Below are 14,001 nucleotides of genomic sequence, written 5' to 3'. Positions count from 1 at the left end.
AATTCCCTCCGGTGCTGCTGCGGCACAACCCACTGCTCCTCTCGGAACAGCATACCTTCTTTGACTGTGAGGGCTGCCGTACTGTACGGACCTTCTACCTGTTTGCCTTCTGTGATGGCTTTTAGGACTGCTTTTAGGGCGGGATCCAGGGTTTGGACGGTCTTTAGGTCTGGGGGCGGTGTCACCCCTGTGTTCCCGGGAATTCCCTCCCTGCCTTGGATCGCCGCCATGGGTCCGGGTTCGTATGGGTCCCAGAGAATGCCGTTGCGGGCACCCTCCCTGGCTAGCGCATCCGCCTGCTGGTTGCCCTGACTGCGGGGTTCTGTGGTGGAGTGAGCCTTCACCTTATGGATGAACACCTCTCCTTTCTCCCCCACAGCTGCTAGGATCTTCTCCAGCAAGGGCTTAACTGTTAAAGGCCGCCCGTCCGCGGAGGTGTACCCGCGTCGGGACCAGATGGTGAGGTACTCTGTACACGAATTGCACGTGAACATGCTGTCTGAGCAAATCGTGTATGGGGTTGGGAAAATCTCGGGGTGGGTAACCACGTACGCCACCGCGGACAGTTCAGCCTGCTGCGCGCTCATAGCGCTGGGGAGCTTAATTGCCAGGGCAATGTTTGCCGCAGGGTCATAAACTCCACACCCTGTGAGTCGCTTGCCGTCAGATACAGTGCTAGAACCGTCTACGTAGATCTCGCGGCCTGTGGGATGTATCCCGGCCCGTAAACCTATGTTAACTTCCCATACCCCTTCTACGGAACATTGATGGGCTGTCCCGGGATATGCCATATTGGCTGCGAGCCTTGGCGCGCAGAGGCCTTTAACTTTGAGATCCATCTGGGAAAGGAGGAGGGTCCAGCGCGCAATCCGAGCGCTGCTTACGGTCCCATCCTTAATCCTCCCATCCAGAAGCATCTTCGTGGGGGTGTGATGGGTGAGGAGCGTAATGGGAGAGGTCCCTGTGAAGATCACTGATCTGTTCACAGCCCAATGCGTGGCCAGGAGATGCCGTTCGCAATTGGAGAAACTCCTCTCCACATCCGTGAGCACCCTGGAGGAATAAACTACTGGTCTTAGCTTGCCGTGCCGTTCTTGGAGCAGCACTGTGCTCAGGCTGTCCCCACTAGCGGCTACCTCCAGAAAGAACTCCTCTCCCCCATCTATGGCCCCTAGGGCTGGCGCGGTCTGCAGATCTCTTTTCAACTTCTCGAACGCTGCCTGGCACCCCTCGTCCCAAGACCACTCGACTCCCTTGTGTAAGAGTCGAAGTAGCGGGGCCGCTGTGGCAGCATAGTCCTCGATGAAATCTCTGCAGTACCCGGTCAATCCCAAAAAGGACCTTACACCCGTTACTGTGTTGGGAATCGGCAGGTCTTGTATAGATTCCCGCCTGGCCTTATCTATGGCTCTTTCTCCCTCGCGGATGGCCAGACCCAGGAATTTGACTTCCTGCTGGCCGATCTGGGCTTTCTTTGGGTTTACTTTGAAACCCTTCCTTTCTAACAGTTCCAACAATTCAGCTAACAGTGGGCCGTGCTGCTCCCTTGTATCTGTGAACAGGAGTAAGTCGTCCACATACTGCACTATCTGGTTGGGCTGGCTAAACTCTTTCAAACTCCCCGCCATGCACTGATGGAAAATGCTGGGGCTGTTGTGAAAACCCTGTGGTAAGCAGTTCCAAGTGTACTGTTGCCCTTTGAATGTAAAGGCAAACTTGTACTGGTCCTCCCGCCGCAACGGAATGGACCAAAAACCGTTCGAGATGTCCAGCACCGTGAATGTGGTCGCCGATGCTGGAATACTCCCTATTAAGTCTGCAACTGCTGCTACCGTGGGCGCGCAGGCCGGGATATTACTATTGAGGACTCTGTAGTCCACCGTGGCTCTCCACGAATTGTCCGGTTTCTTTACCGGCCATAATGGGGAGTTTACGTGGGTGGCTATCGTCCTCAACACGCCCTGCTGTACCAATGAAGATATTGCTGTCTCCATGTCGGGTTCTGCCTCCTTGGGGAAATTATACTGCTTTTGGGGTCGGATCATGGGGTCCCCGTCTACGCTGACTTCGAACCCAGTGACTCTCCCGCAGTCGTGCTTGTGGGTGGCGAACGCGGTCAGATTTTCTGACACACACGCCTGCAAGTCCGTTGGGACGTTTGTTATCATGAGCTCGAGATCGTAACCTCCTGACGGCTTCATAGTGCACAGGGTCCCCTTTTCTTCCTTCCCCGGGATTACGACTACCTTACCTAAACCGCCCTCGGCTCCCCAGAGACAGTGATTTCTCAGGTCCACGAGGATCCCGTGTTCCACCAAGAAATCAGCCCCGAGGATGCCTTTCCCCCCCCCCCTCATTCCACTTCAATAGGATGCACGTCCATGTGGTGTGGAGTGCTCCCAACTGAATGGAGAGCGGGAGGGAGTACGCGCCAGCCTGTTCTCTACCTGTGAAACCCGCTACTAAATATGGAGCCTGGGCGGACAGAGGTGAGGCAAAAGGTTTATCCGTGTGGATCACGGTACACGAAGCTCCCGTATCCAACAGGTAACTACCCCTTTGTTTCTCCACCTCCATCTCCACCACAGGTCTTCTCCAAGCGTCATAGTGGAGCGGACACAAGTAGACGGGCTGCGCGGGCGTCAGTCATTTAGGTGTTTCGGCTGGGGTCTCGGGGGCGATAGGGCTGTTAGCAACCGCTACCTTCCCCTGCCAGGTCATCAGAGACCGCATAGTCTCCAAGACTGACTCGATCGCAGCGGGGTCCACAACCGCACCACCCCCTTTAGTCGGGGCAGAGGCTACGGTTGGGTTCTGGACTGGTGTTGGGGCAGCGGCCTGCACTTGTGGTTGTGCTGGTGTTGGGTAAACTCTCGGGCCGTTGGCGACTCGGGCTTGGGCTTGATCTTGGGCTGCGGCGAACGCTCACTCCCTCTTATCCTTCCAAGGATTCCTACAGTCCTTGCGCCAATGACCCTCCTTCCCACACCCGTAACAACTGCTATTGGCTTGAGGAGGGCGATTTCCCTCCTGACGCCATTCCCTTTTAGCAGAGGCTGCGGGCCTCACCTCATGCACCTTTCCTTTTACAACAGGCGTTTTCTTGCCCTTGTTATTCCTATAACTGATCGTGAGCTGATCTAGCACTAGATCCTCCGTGGAGCGGGCGTTGGTGGGGTCAAACCATGCTTTGGCCTGTTCCTTCACTACTGGCAGGCAACCTGCTACCAGGCACCGAAGCCAGTGAGCCCTTTGTTCGCCATCCAGCCCGGCCCGGGCCGGCCCGCCCGGGCAGCTGCGCCGATACACTGGCCACAACCTGTCGGCGAAAACCTGTGGGGGTTCTCCCTCTAGCTGCACTGTCTTTTCTAAACGGAGGAATGGAGTTCCGTCCCCCTCTCCCATGATCTCCAGAATCTCATCCCGTAGCAACTCATAGTCCCTGTGCCCTCTCTTGCTCTCGTCAGGGAGACACTGGAGGAGCGAACTGTCCAGGGAGAACAGCAGCATTTTAGACTGTTCAACCCCGTCGCAGTCATTGACTGCTGCGGTCTGCTCCACGTCCCTGAAATGCACGGAGGGATCTCCTGACTCGGAGAGTTTTGGGATGTGACTTATCATCTCTCTTAGCTGTCGTGCGCTATGAGGCATTATGATCTGACTCTCAAGGGGTCCGTCATCGCCATTTTCTTCATTTGGACCGAGCTTCCGGTGCCTCGTTGGACACAACGGCGCTGGCCCCGACTCTACTATCTGGGGTTGCTCTACCTCAGGGCTCTCTTCCTCTACCGTCTCCGTCTCCTGTCCCGGAGTCCAAGACTCCTCATAAGCAGGAGGCGCAGAGGGTTCGGGGGTTGGTACCCCAACTGCCTCTTGTGGAATCGGTCTTTTGGATTCCTTGGCTAGCAACAGCTGACTCGCTGGTGGATTTATGAGACACACCAACCCGTTTGCCCTCGCTAGGGCCTTTCTCAGATCCACTAGCTCCCGGCGGCAAGCGCTGTGGTCGGTGTTCTCAGATCTATCCTCCATGGCCATCTTATATGCTGCCCTGGCTCCCAGGAGCTTTTCCTCTTGGGCATCTACTTGTTTGGCTAGACGGAAACACCTCTCTCTCATTCTACCTTCACTGGACTTGGCCTCAACGACCTGACATTTTAAATATTCTACTCGGATTTCGTGGCAGCGAATTACGGTGCGGCGTTCCTGATTCAGCGCGTCAAGTGATTCAATCAGCTTTTGACCACCCGCAACCTTTTCGTCTACGTCTTTAAGCAAGCCGTTGATCTGGACTGTCTGTGCTGCAACTACCTGGTCCAAAAGCTGGACTTGCTTCTTGTAGCACATCAGCCAGACCGCCTTTTCTACAGATTTCTTATGCTCTCTACCCGCTGTCCACTTGATGGCTGCGTCTAGCGGGCGCCTATCCCTTAAAAGATCAGATATCCATTGTTTTGTGAGGTTGACTTTTCCAAAAACATAATCTGCTATTCTTTCATCCATCACATTTCGTTTATTCAGATCTTGATCTAACACACTACTTTCCTGCTGCCAAGGTCCTGCCGCGGTCGCCATTTCTGTAGGGTTTTTTTTCCTGCTCTCTTGCCCATTCTGGCCTCCTGCCAGGCTTTGTGCAAGAATTACCCTTGAGTGGTTCGACCCACTCCCCCTACGGTTCTAGACCTTGGACTTAGATGCAGAGAACAGTAGTGCAGAGAAAGGACTCAATAGACCAGGCTGAATAGCACGAAATGGATGCTTTTATTTTTAAACAGTTTGAAGCATTACAAAATACATGTCATAGGCACAGATTAAAGTAACTACAATCATGCACAAATTTAAGAACTTGACTCTATGGAAATGGGGAACACACGGCACATCGTAAAAGGGGAAACACATTACGATTTCCCTTAACTCCCTCCCCTATACCTAAACTAAGTTTCGACCTGGGGAACCTGGGATCATGCTCACCACTCTCGAAATCGTGAGAAAGGGGGTTCGCAGCCTTTTTGGCACCGCTTTCCGTCGTCACGTGGATTTGGAAACTTCTGGCGCAGTCGATATTCTCTCTCTCTCTCTCTCTCTCTCTCTCTCTCTCGAGGCGATGGGGTAGACACAGCCTCGATGAGCGCTCGTCAAGGTTGAAGATCAGCTACAAGCTGTTGTCGATTTTGGTTCATGGAGCAGACCAACAACCAGATGGGATGTTGAGACACGGAAGTGTCAGGCCCGGACTGTCTTTTTGTCTCCGGCCTGGTCGGTTCTCCAGAGGGTTTCTTCTCCGTCGGCCTGGGTCGTCGATGATCTCCCGACCCCAGTACCCGGGCCACCCTCATCGTCTTCTCGTCGTGGCCGAGCCTTGTTTGGCTGAACACCGACCACGTTGTCTTTTTACCGAAACCGTCCGTCTTTAAAAAGACGAAAACGTTTTCATCGATTCTGCATCTGCCGAAGTGGAAGAGGCGCCGATCCTGGCACCGTCCGTCCTTCGTTTGTTCCTTGTAGGCGAAGTCCTTGAAGAAAAGTCTGAAGTCGTCCAAGAAGAAGCAGCCGTGAAGTCAAGTTTGAAGTTGTTCCAGTCGAAGCCGAAGTAGTTCGAAGAAGTCGAAGTAACGTATATGGACTTTCAATCCATAGTTATACTCTTTTGGAACAGTCTTATCTCCCGCCAAATCATAGTCCTGTCTTTGTATTAATTTTGGCGGGCAGAAATCTCTGCAGGGGCGCTTTGTCTTGTAACGGAGCCGGTGATAACTTAAACTGGCCTTCCTGGCCGATAATGTCTTTTAATGTCCTATGCATTGTCACTGCGGCTCGGTTCGCACATTGATCGGTCCGGAGATTTTCCTTGATGGCTGCTAAACGGTTTTTTCCTTTGTACAATAAATGGGTATAAGTGTTTTTGCATTGTCCGCCCATATCTTGATGGGCCCCATCCTGTACTTAGAATCCATTGAATATGTATGCTGTTTCTCTGAGTTTCGGTTCCCAGATACTGGCTTTCGCGGGCTTACTGTCTTCAATCCACAAGCCTGTCTGGCTTGCAGTAACAGAAATAAAATGGTTCATAAACTGATCACGGGGCCTGGCGGCCATTTTGTATGCCCTTTTATCAAAGGTTTTTCTGTGCAAGCTTACTTTGGTCAATAAACAGTCTTATTTTATCCAGTTTTCTTGCGTGATTTTTGCTGAAAATTGCGAATCTTAGAGGTGTGCTGCATGCTGCACAACTTGGCCATCATGAGGGCCCAGCCATTGCCACCTGGATTAGCAGGACCACTCAGGAAGAGGAAGAGGGGGAGGAGGAGGAGGAACAGGAGGAGGAACAACAGCAGCGAGGGAGGAGGCAGTCACTCAATCGGCCTTCTGGAAGGGCGGTCCGTGACCGCCTCATCCGACTGCGGTTCCAATAAATTCTACCCCACATTCCGGTTGCTTACCACATCCCTGTCATTCCATCCATTTTGCATGCCATACCACAGCGCAAAGCTGAAATGAGAGACAGCACAAATTCTGCAAAATTCAATTAATAAATTTATCAACATTCAGTAAACACATATATATAACAACAATATTAACTAATCACCCTTGTGCAAACTGTTGCGTTTGCAAAGATAATCCAGAGACCGTAAGCAGAGTTCAGTTCATGTTGCTTTTATAATGGCTGCCACACACACTTCCAGGCCAAAGCAATCGAATACGTATACACAATACAATGATAACAGCACTATCAAACTCCATGTGCTCAGGCCAAGGCAATCGAGTACCTATCACCAATGTCAGACATAACATTTCCTCCCCCCTCACAGAATTTCAAACATGAAATGTAGTGACAAAGTCCTGTAGGTAGCCAGGGCGAGAACGTGTACGAACAGGCCGAGGTGTGGACTGGTGAAGAGCAGGCTGAAGTGGGGACTGCTGAGGAGCAGGCTGGGGCACAACATCTGCTTGGGGGTTGGCTGGCTGAGTCACATGTGCATCCCGCCACTCTGGGGGTAAGGCTTGGTGGTTAGGTCCGTATAATCCCGCATCAGGGGGTGCTGGCACCTTCCGAAGGTGGCTGGTGTAAGATTCGCGAAATTTTCATTAAATAATCACGTAGGAAAATAGGGTTAATAAAACAGCTTTATTGACCAAAAGAAGCTTATACAGAGAAACCTTTGATAAAAGGGCACACAAAATGGCCGCCAGACCTCGTGACCAGCTTCTGGGACCATTTGAATTTCTGTTACTGCAAGCCAGACAGGCTTGTGGATTGAGGGCGTGGAGCTGCAGACACAGATTAATGGTCTAAAGGCCCAGTTAAGGAACATACTGACAAACGAAAATAAGGTAGTGGGTTCTGAGCTACATGAGGACCAGGCCATGACACTACACTTAAAAGAAATAATTGCTGAACTGGAGAAACACGCTAGAACGGTAAATGCACTCATTCGGGAGGATCGGAATGCGTCCAATCAGGCTGCACAGAACGAGGCTTGTGTGCTATACGGGGCGTGGTTATTGGGCAAGGGCCGCAGTAATCTGGAGGATTTAAAGCAAGGTTTGGTCCCGTCCTGGATCAGCAATAAGCACTTGCAAGCGCTCCACCCTTTTGAGAACGCATTAAGTCCGTGCCAGCTCAGACTAGCTGCAGAGGCGTACCCAGTCCCAGTGGACTGCGGACGCTCGAATCACACTATCATGGGAATAGTGGTGAGGATGCCGGTGTTGGGTCCCACAGCAAAACCCGCCCCGGTATACAGGGTGGAGAACATTGGAGTCATTCAGGGGGGTGCGCACATTCGTTACGCAGTGGTCCCGCCTTATGTCATCAGATGGGAGCGTACGATGACAGGCACCGACCTCTCGGGGTGTCGAAGCCGGGGAGCACACATCATCCTGTGTCCCCAGCACTTGAATGCCTTTTTAAAACCACAGTGCGGGTTCAGAGCCACTAGCGCGAAGCCGGTAAATTGCACCATGGAGGCAATGGCAAAAGACCATGTGCCGTGGCAGGTGGCATATATTGGAGGTGGAACATACTGTGTTACCACTGCAGCACCTCACTACCACCACGGACAGCACGGGTGGTGTCCGGTCAGTGACAGCAGTTTCTGTTTCAAACCCAGGGCTGAAGTTCAAGTGGCACAACAGCGAATTGTCCCCATTCCTGTACCTTCCACTGTTCACCTCACTGTAAAAGAGAATTTCACGGATTTGTAGCGATTCATTGCGCATTTTGGTTATGTCATTCCCCCTCTCCCCGAACACCTCACCAAGATTTTAAAAGCCGTAATAGTCTCACAGAAGCATTTTTACACACTAGAGCAGAAGACATTGGAGATAGGGAAAGACATATTAGACATAGTCACCCCACCATGGTGGGACCTGTTCACTAATATAGAGATCCCGCCCTGGATTAGAATAGCATCCCACATCCTAGTAGTGTGTCAGGTTTTGATTGTGATATATTTACTGTTCGTGCATTGCAAGAGAGGCAAACGCCTCCAGAGGCATGAGAACACAGGAGAATGGAGAGACCGCTATGTACGAGTGGGTGAAGAGACCCCCGCTTAAGCTGCTATGTATTAAAGGATAAAGCGTCCCTCCACTCTTGGTTTTGGTTACTATATGATTTAAGTGTATGAATACTGTTGTGTTATAACCGTTGATCGGTTTTCTATTTTTGATTACTAAAATGTGTAGGCAGGTGGTGTAAGGGGTATCGGCCCCTTCACATCTGAAAGATGAATGTGTTATAGTTTGAGGTAGTACTGCCTATGGTTGTCCAACTGTACACAATGTAATTTTTCTGAAATGGGAACTGCATGTGTTGTGGGGGTCATAGATAGTTAATTACCAGGAATGTTTGGATGTGGGGAATCAGGGAAAATTTGCTCACCAAGGGTTATTGATACTTTAAGCAAGCTATCAGTATCACAGGAGGGACTGTAAGATTCGCGAAATTTTCATTAAATAATCACGTAGGAAAATAGGGTTAATAAAACAGCTTTATTGACCAAAAGAAGCTTATACAGAGAAACCTTTGATAAAAGGGCACACAAAATGGCCGCCAGACCTCGTGACCAGCTTCTGGGACCATTTGAATTTCTGTTACTGCAAGCCAGACAGGCTTGTGGATTGAGGGCATTAAAAGCCCGCGGAAACCAGTTTCGGGAAGCCGAAACTCATGGAACTGAGCATAGATATTGATTAGGTTATAAGTACAGGACAGATTTGGGTGGCAGGATGAGACCCATCAAGAAATGGGCGGACAATTGAACGAACGCTTTAACCCATTACACTGTACAAAGAGAAGCCGTTTAACAGCCATCCAGGGCAATCTCCAGACCGATCAATATACAAACCAAGTTACGGTAACAAAGCAAAGACATTATCGGCCCAGGAAGGCCAGTTAAGCTATCACCGACTCCTGTTATGAAGACAAAACACCCCTGCAGAGAGTTCTGCCCGCCAAAATTATTACAAAGACAGGACTATGATTTGGCGGGAGATAAGAATGTTCCAAAAAAGTATAACTGTGGATTGAGTAAAGTCCATCGGTACTACTTCTTCTTGTACTTCGGTTCGGAACGTGTTCGGTTCGTGGTTCGGTAAACGGTGTCCAGCGGGGTGTTCAGCCGTGTGTTCCGCAACTTTGGGAGGTTCGGCCAGGCAAGGCCCGGCCACGACGAGAAGACGACGAGAAGAATTCGGCTTGGAAGCCAGCTCGGCCAGGCAAGGCCCGGCCATGACGGGAAGACGACGAGGGAGGCCCGGGTACTTTTGTCGGGAGATCATCGACGACCCAGGCCAGAGAAGAAGACACTCAGGTCCCGGAGTGTGCATCCAGTTCAACATCACATCGGTAACGGATGCTCCAGTTCTTCAACATCACATCAGTAACAGATCCATCCGTGCCGAGCGCTCACCAAGGCTGTATCGGCTGCCTCCATCGCAGGAGAACCAAGAGGAAAATAAGCTGCGCCAGAAGCTTCCAAACCCACGTGACGACGGAAAGCTGTGTCGAAAGGCTGCAAAGCCTTTTTCGCAATTCTTAAAGTGGTGAGCATGATCCCGAGTCCCTCAAATCGAAACTTAGTTAGGTTTAGGGGAGGGGGTTAAGGGTAATTGTAATGTGTTACCCCTTTCACGATGTGCCGTGTGTTCCCCATTTCTATAGAGTTAAGTTTATAGATGTGTGCATGCTTGTAGTTGCTTTAATCTGTGCATATGACACGTATTTTATAATGCTGCAAACTGTTCAATAAAGGCATCCGTTTCGTGCTATTCGACCTGGTCTATTGAGTTTTTCTCTGCACTACAGCTCCCTGCACCTAAGTCCAAGGTCTAGAACCGTAGGGGCGAGTGGGTCGAACCACTCACGGGTAATTATTGCAAGAAGCCTGGCAGGAGACCAGAGCAAGCAAGAGAAACCCCCTACACTGGCATGCCACCGAGAGCCATCAGTGAGGCAGAAAGTGGCTGGACCAAGTTGGCGGCTGATTTGGAGAGGGGAGGACCAGAATGACGCCATCTTATTATTGCGGTGAGGCCTGCAGACTCTGACCCAATCGGAGACTGAGCTGTTGGGCGCCTTGGCCCTCTTCGACTGGTCGAAGCGGAGTTTCATCTTCTCCTGCTGTCTAGCGACAGTGGCTTGAGCCGGTGGAGCAGGGCTCTGAGCTAGTGAGGGGCGGAGCCTGCCAAGGGGCAGCATGAGCTCACGGCCTAGCATGAGGGATGCGGGTGAGACCCCTGTAGTGGAATGCTGGGAGGCTCTGTAGTGCAGCAGTGTGTGGAGGAGGGCCTTGTCAAACGCACACCCCTGGGATAGGTGTGCTCTGAGGCCATTTCTCAGTGTCTGGTTAAAACGCTCCACCCCCCCATTTGACTCGGGGTGGTAGTACGCTGTGCGAATGTGACGGATGCCCTTGCTCTCAAGGTAAGAGGAGAGCTCAGAAGAGACCATTTGGGGGCCATTGTCTGTGGTGATGGCCTTTGGATGCCCCCAGCGGGAGAAGAGGGACTCAAGGATATCAATGATGACCCGAGAGGTGACGGAGCCTACGGCAATGACCTCTGGCCATTTTGATTGCAGGTCATAGGCCACCACTAGGAACCGTTGATGGTGGGGGACACCATGGATCTCCCTGCAGATGTCCAGCTGCAGGTGCTCCCAGGGCTGAGAGGGCCAGGCAAGGGGTTGCAGGGGTGGGGGAGCTTGGTGGCCAGTCTTGCCATTTACAAGGCAGGCTGCACAGTCCTTGACCAGGGCCTCGATTTCCCTGTCGATACCCGGCCACCACACTAGGTCTCGGCATCGTTGTTTGAGCTTCACTGTGCCCAAGTGGCCCTCATGCACTATGGATAAAACACGCGCACGAAGGGCACTTGGGACCACAGTGCAGAGCCCACGTGCAACACAGGAGTCATTCCAGCAGGAGAGCTCCTCTTTAACTCTGGAGTAGGTAGACAGTTCCTCAGGCACCTTGCGAGGCCAGCCATCTCTGATGAAGGTGCACAGCTGGGAGAGGGCCGGATCCTGTTCAGAGGCCTCTTTGAGCTCCTGGAGAGAGACTGTGGTTTGGAGAGGCATGTGCAGCATCTGGACGATATCCTGTTCCACATGTTCAGACCCGACGAATGGGGCTGGGGCAGAGACAGTGCGGGAGAGCAGATCTGCAACAACATTGTCACGTCCTGGTGTGAACTGGAGACTGAAATTGTATTGGCAGAGGCGGTCAGACCAGCGGTGTAGACGCAGTGGTCTGTGGCCCGTGCCGGATGTCGACAGCAGGGCAGTGAGAGCTTGGTGATTGGTTCGCAGGGTGAAGGCACGGCCATACGTGTACAGGTGCCACCGCTCACATGCCCAGACGCACGCCAGCGCCTCACGCTCGCCTACTGAGTACTTCTGTTCGGTGGGGCTAAGGGCTCGGGAGGCAAAGGCGATTGGTTTCTCCACTCCATTCAGTATCTGCGATAACACTACCCCCACAGCTGCAGCGGACGCGTCGCAGGTGACGAGGGTGGGGCTGACGACGTCAAAGTGAGCCAACACTGGAGGCGACGTGAGCTGCGATTTGAGGAGGCGAACAGCTTCTGTACAGGCTTGTGACCACACCCAGGGCTCATCCTTTCGCAGGAGCTGGCGCAGTGGGGCTGTGGTGGCTGAGTACTGGGGCAAAAACTTCAGGTAGTACCCAGTCATGCCAAGGAAGGAGGCAACCTGTGCTGCAGAGCTGGGTTCTGGGATGCTGTGAATGGCATCCACGTTTGACTGGAGTGGGGATATACCGTCAGCCGACAACCGAAACCCCACAAATTCGATCTCTGAAACAGCAAAGACACACTTTTCGCCATTCAGTGTGAGCTTGTGTTTTGCTAGAGCTGTGAAAACTCTGTGAAGGCGTTCGTCGTGAGTGGACTTCAAGGGCCCATGCATGACGATGTCATTCACGTAGATGGCCACCCCAGGAATGCCCGCGAGCAAAGAGGACATCACCTTTTGGAAGCAGCTGGGTGCAGAGCTAAGTCCAAATGGCATGCTGGTGTACCGAAAGACACCGGCATGTGTCACAAAAGCAATGAGGTCCCTGCTGCTGGGGTGGAGGGGAACCTGTAGATAGCCCTGTCGAAGGTCCAGTTTCGAGAACAGGATGGAACCATAGAACTGCGCTGTGAGTTCCTCTGACGTGGGCAGTGGATACTTGTCAGGGATTACGGCCTTATTCACTGCTCGAAGATCGACACAGACGCATAGACCACCTGACTTTTTCATTACGACCACCAGGTTGGAGACCCATGGGGAGGCATCAACTGGTTCGATGATGCTGGCTTCCAGTAGCTGCTTTAGTTCAGCTGTGACCCCGTCACGGAGAGCAAGCAGGATGCGGCGCAGTGGCTGAATGACAGGGGTAACGGTGGAGTCAACCATGGGCTGGTGGGTGAAGGCAGTCAGGCAGCCCAGACCCTCGAAGAGTGCTGGCCATGTTTGGCGCCACGGTGAGGTGACGTGCAGAATTGCAGACCCGCCGGTGTCCAAGAGAGAAAAACCCAGGTCAGTGAAAAGATCCAGTTCCATCAGGTTAGCTCCTTGGCGTGCCACATGAAAACAAAAATCTGGCAAAACTTTTGTTCCATAGCGTACAGTGAGGTTGACTGAGCCCACTAGTCCAATTTTCGAATTACCATACCCGCAAAGGGTAGTGGAGGGCGCAGAGAGTGGCAGGGAGCTGAAAAAGCATTTGAATGTGTCCACATTCAGCAGTGAGACGCTGGCACCGGTATCCAACAACAGCGGGATGCACACATCATTCAGATTAATTGTGCATGACTTGAAAGCCACTACTGGCCCAGAGCTCACGTTGTGAATTATAGTGCTTGAGGACTGAGAGTGTTCATTTGTAGCAACCGGGGCAGAGCGGCAGACATTGGCAAAGTGATTTTGTTTTCCACAATTGCGACAGGCTTGGCCGCGCGCGGGGCAATTCTGCGCTCTGGTAGCATGTGAACGAGATCCGCAGTTTGCACACTGTTGCCGCGGTAGCGCGCGTTGCTGCCGTTGCGCGAGCATTACCGTGTCAGAGCTGTCGGGGCCGAGGGCGCTGTCACTGGGTGTGTGTGCGAGTTTTGCTGCACATTCGGCTGCAGACTTCACTTGAAAGGCAATGTTGACTGCCTGTGACAACGACAGATCGTCGGACTCGAGTAACAGTCTTTCACGCACTCTCACGTTGTTTGTGTGCTCTATTAGTTGATCACGCACCATCTCATCTTGTAGTGCACCGAACTTGCACGAGCTAGCTAACCCCCTCAAATTAGCCACGTATTGATGCACCGACTCGCCGAGGAGTTGGTGACGCTGTCTAAAAATGAATCGCCGCAGGAGGGCACTTTGTGGGGCAGAGAAGTGTGTGCTTAACAGAGCCACAGCCTCATCATATGTTTGAATTGAGTCTACTGTGCATAATGTCCCAAGAACACGCTGGCCCTCCGCTCCCAAGCAATGGGATA

This window comes from Somniosus microcephalus, chromosome 1 (assembly GCF_052327205.1).
Source record: "Somniosus microcephalus isolate GS21.2 chromosome 1, FLI_Smic_1.0, whole genome shotgun sequence".
In the NCBI taxonomy this organism is placed as follows: Eukaryota; Metazoa; Chordata; class Chondrichthyes; order Squaliformes; family Somniosidae; genus Somniosus; species Somniosus microcephalus.
Note: the sequence above shows the minus strand (reverse complement) of the source record.